This window comes from Microtus ochrogaster, unplaced genomic scaffold, assembly GCF_000317375.1.
Source record: "Microtus ochrogaster isolate Prairie Vole_2 unplaced genomic scaffold, MicOch1.0 UNK1, whole genome shotgun sequence".
Classification (NCBI taxonomy): domain Eukaryota; kingdom Metazoa; phylum Chordata; class Mammalia; order Rodentia; family Cricetidae; genus Microtus; species Microtus ochrogaster.
The window spans coordinates 38127037-38131264 of NW_004949099.1; the positions used below are offsets into that span (position 1 = coordinate 38127037).

The 4228-nt window shown below is 45.0% G+C and overlaps 1 protein-coding gene across 1 annotated transcript in view; it reads right to left on the minus strand.

The window, feature by feature from the left end:
- Positions 1-4228, minus strand: part of Cd27 (CD27 molecule) — an 8181-nt gene that overhangs the window by 2245 nt on the left and 1708 nt on the right. The gene's annotated exons all lie outside the window — the stretch shown is intronic.

The following is a 4228-nucleotide window of genomic DNA, read 5'->3' on the forward strand; positions in this document are numbered from 1 at the left end:
CTCTTGTAGACCTGGCTGGTCTCGAACTCACAGAGATCTGCCTGCCTCTGCCTCCCAAGTGCTGGGATTAAAGGCATGCGCCACCACCGCCCAGCTCTGAGTTAACTTTTAAATGACGGGACGTATGTGACTTTCTGGTTGTGCATTGTCCCGTACCCTTCCCGGCTATGTGAAACTGGCAATATCAGGGGAGTGTGGAGCTTTGGTAAACACCATCAGAAAGTGCCAGAAAGAACAAATACAAACACTAGTTTAACTGAAAAACCCTGTTAACGGAAATTGAAAAAAAAAAAAAAAGGTAATTTGTATCTGAGTTTTACCTTGAGATTGTAAAAATTCTTTTGTTCATGCCTAACGCTTGCTTCTTATTATAAAAAGGGAATTTGAAAACTGCCCATGACCACAGCTACAGAAGCCCAGTCTCTGGCTGTGCTCACAGGTATAGCTGAGAAGTTTTTAGTGCCCCATGGAGATATTTTCTTCTTTTTCTAGAATAAAGTTTGCTTCTAGTTTAATAGACTTTGGTGGTCTGTCTCCCATCTTTGTGTGATGTGAGAACCCAACAATATTCACATCATAAGTGCAAAGCTTAATTAAGATTCAGGACAAGGGCAGAGCGATGGCTCAGCAGGTGCCCAGTGCCAAGCCTGACAGCCTAGGTTCAGTCCCTGGGGCCCACGTGTTGGAAGAAGAGAACAGACTCCTGCAAGTTGTCCTCTGACTTCCACCAGAGAACTGTGGCTGGCATGCCCTCCTTCCACACAAGTAGACAAACAAGTGTAATTTAAAAGTTAAAAAACCTGCCAGGTGTCGGGGTGCACACCTTTAATCCCAGCTCTCAGGAGGTAGGAGCTGGAGGAACTCTATGAGTTCGGGGCCAGCTGGGTGTGAGTTTTAGGATAGCCAGGGCTACATAGTGATCTCTTTAAAAAAATAATTTTAAAAGTACAAATTAGACACACGGGTACAACCAGCAGCACGTTAAAGACAGCAGCGCAGTTCTCTTTTGTCTTCTTACCACAAAGCCCCCACAAAGCAGCCATTGCCATGACTTCTGCCACTGCAGGACAACTGTGCTCGCTTCTGTGCCATCTGTGCGGTCTGAATGGAATCAGGCCATGTGACCTCATTTCTGTCTGGCATCTTTTACTTAACCCTTTGTGAACTTCACCTATGCTCTTGGCTCTAACTACAGATCACTCTTTCTCGAGGCTGTATTGTGTACCACCATCCAATCTGCTGCCAGTGCACATTTGAGGAGTCGCTCGTTCTTAGCCGTTAGGGACAGTGTCCCTATGATTCCCATTCATTTTTTTAGCTTTATCAGAGACTAGCTTGATTGTAGGCCCCCATTGCTCTTAAAATAGAAAGTTTAGTCTAATGCAGGACCAGCGCCGGTTAGACTTGGGGTGGGGATGGGGGAGGGGTGGCTCCCTGGAAGTCAGCAACATCTGGATGTGGACAGCACTCTGGGAATTCCTGCAGGTAGAAGAGGGACGTAGAAGCAGTGGATGGCAAAGGCCTACATCAACTCTGGCAATTTTCTTCTGCTTTTGGCTTATCAGGACAGAAAGAAGGACAATTCCTCTATGGTCCTATGGCCTCTTTTCTGAATTCTGATCAAGTTGCTATGAAACCTTAGTTCCACTGTGGCCTGTGAGGAATTGTGAGTCAGCCTGGACCAGGATCTGCTTAGGGAGAGTGGGAGAGGCCTGGGAAGTGGTGGGGGACGAATGTGGAGGGGGATGGTTAGGGACACTGCTGGGTGGGCTGCTGACACTGGACAGAAGTGTTCTTGTCTTCAGTTGGGAGTACTGGGGACTTAGGGGTCCGGACTGTACCTGAACTGACCACAGACTTCCCCTAGGGAAGGCCAGACCCAGTGGACCTGCTCTCTGTTGCCTCCCCTGGCTGCCTGATCTCTTGGATTAGGTTGAGACCGGCAGACAAAGGTGCTGGAGCCAGCCTGGGACACAGCGAGGGGTTGAGGGCAGACAGCAGAAGGCCTTTTGACTAGGCTACAGAGTGAGCCAGGAGCTTTGTTTGATTAAGGAATTCCCAACCCTGTGGAGGCTGCTGCCAGGGAGAGAGAGAATCTTATTTCTAAGTTTCTTTAGGAATATTTCTGTTGCTTTGCTGGGCATGGTGGCACATGCCTTTAATCCCAGAATTTAGAGACAGATGGATCCTGGAAGAGGCCAGTTTGGTCTATGCAGTACTCCAGGCCAACCTAGGCTACATAGAGAAAACCTGTCGCAGAAACAAAAAACAAAACCAACCAACCAACAACAACAAAACCATATTGCTTTTATTATGATTTTGTTCTTATTGGTGTATAAGAAGATGGAATGTTTCATGAATCTATGGTGCACAGGGCTGTGTTAATCTTTGTATCTTTTCAGTTTTAACAATATGCTGCTGAAGAGAACCCTTGACTATGACCTATGACTAACAAACACCCTTTAAGGCTGCGCTGGGGATCGAGCCCAACTGCTGAGTTGTGGAAAACAAAAAAATTTTTTGACAGGGTTTCTCTGGGTATCTCTGGCTATTCTGGAACTAGCTATGTAGACCATGTTAGTCTCAATCTCACAAAGATCCACCTGCCTCTGGGTTTAAAGGCATACACTACCAAACCTGGCTCAAGGTTTTGCTTTTTTTTTTTTTTTAATATTTATTTATTTATTTATTTTATTTTATTTTTTTTGGTTTTTCGAGACAGGGTTTCTCTGTGGCTTTGGAGCCTGTCCTGGAACTAGCTCTTGTAGACCAGGCTGGTCTCGAACTCACAAAGATCCACCTGCCTCTGCCTCCCGAGTGCTGGGATTAAAGGCGTGCGCCACCACCGCCCGGCTTATTTATTTATTTATTATGTATACAATATTCTGTCTGTATGTATGTCTGCAGGCCAGAAGAGGACACCAGACCTCATTCCAGATGGTCGTGAGCCACCATGTGGTTGCTGGGAATTGAACTCAGGACCTTTGGAAGAGCAGGCAATGCTCTTAACCACTGAGCTATCTCTCCAGCCCCAAGGTTTTGCTTTTTTAAAAGAGTATAATATTAAGTCGGGAAGTATTGGAACACACCTTTAGTTCCAGCACTTGGAGGGCAGAAGCAGGTGGATCTTTGTGAGTTCTGGGTCAGCCTGGCCTACAGGGCAAGCTCCAGGACAGCTAGGGCTACTCAGAGACCCCTGTCTTGAAAAAAAAATTAAAAGACAATTTAGTGAAGTCACACGTTTAAGTCACAACTAAGACTTGCTGGGATATAGGACAAACTACTTATATAAAATGTTACCACTTGGACACATAACTCTCTTTGATTTAGACACAGTGTAATATGTTTGTAGGAATTATCTGAAATCCCCACAGACAAGGTTTCGTTATTATATTTGCTGTAGTGTAGCCTTCTGGGATGCTCCTCTTAAATTGTTGTTAGAGCCAGCAGGGCAGTGGTGGCACACGCCTTTAATCCCAGCACTTGGGAGGCAGAGGCAGGCGAATCTCTACGAGTTCAAGGCCAGCCTGGTCTACAGAGCGAGTTCCAGGACAGGCTCCAATGCTACACAGAGAAACCTGTCTTGAAAAACAAAAAACAAAACAAAACAAACAAATTGCCGTTAGAATTTACTCTCTAGTTGCCTCCGCTTCCAGAACACATTGTCTTCTGACGTTACTAAAACCAATTTATACTTCCTACAGAGGTTTTTTTTCAATAGCAATTAAATTTTTTTTATGCATGTGAAAAAGTGTCTCGCTAGCAACCGTTATTTCAAAGGGGCCTCTTTAAAGTGCGCCCCATCTAGTGTATGCTAACACAGACTTCCTGGATCCCCAGCAGAGGTGGGGAAATGACAGCGGAGTCTGAAAAGAGAGCTACAGATACCCTACCTCTTCATTTGTAGAGAGCAGACATTTATAAATTAAAAAGGACAGGTCTATCTGCCTTTTCCCCAAAATGTCTTTTGTGCAAAAAAGCCAGGGGGAACCTGGCTTCTGATGTTATTTCCTAACTCCAAGTTCTGAACAACTGTCCTGCAAGTGTGGGAATACAGGAACATGGGCGGTTCATTGGCTAGAAGTTGCTTTTTTGAGACCTTGGTTTCTGGAACTATCCCTCCTTACATTATATATTTCTTCTTCTTCTTCTTCTTCTTCTTCTTCTTCTTCTTCTTCTTCTTCTTCTTCTTCTTCTTCTTCTTCTTCTTCTTCTTCTTCTTCTTCTT